Source organism: Lingula anatina, chromosome 1 (assembly GCF_051362555.1).
Source record: "Lingula anatina isolate TDL-2025a chromosome 1, LinAna3.0, whole genome shotgun sequence".
Taxonomy (NCBI): Eukaryota; Metazoa; Brachiopoda; class Lingulata; order Lingulida; family Lingulidae; genus Lingula; species Lingula anatina.
Genome location: NC_141767.1, coordinates 41480656 through 41480900, shown reverse-complemented (window position 1 = coordinate 41480900; position 245 = coordinate 41480656).

Genomic DNA, 245 nt, shown 5'->3' with positions numbered 1-245 from the left:
TCATCCTTGTATCTATTTTGTGGGGCGTTTACTTATATTGCCTTACATGTATAGTCCATACTGCAAATGTGTGTCGCCTTATCTACTATTTGCCCAACCTGTACACAAAAGGCTGCAATGGTAGACCATCTTCTTAACCTCTGTATTCTTCCATTTGGCGTAATTTACGTTATTTTTGAAAATCGGGATATATCTAAACCAACTTATTACCTCGGACAATGGAAGAGGTAATGTTTTTGTCACCG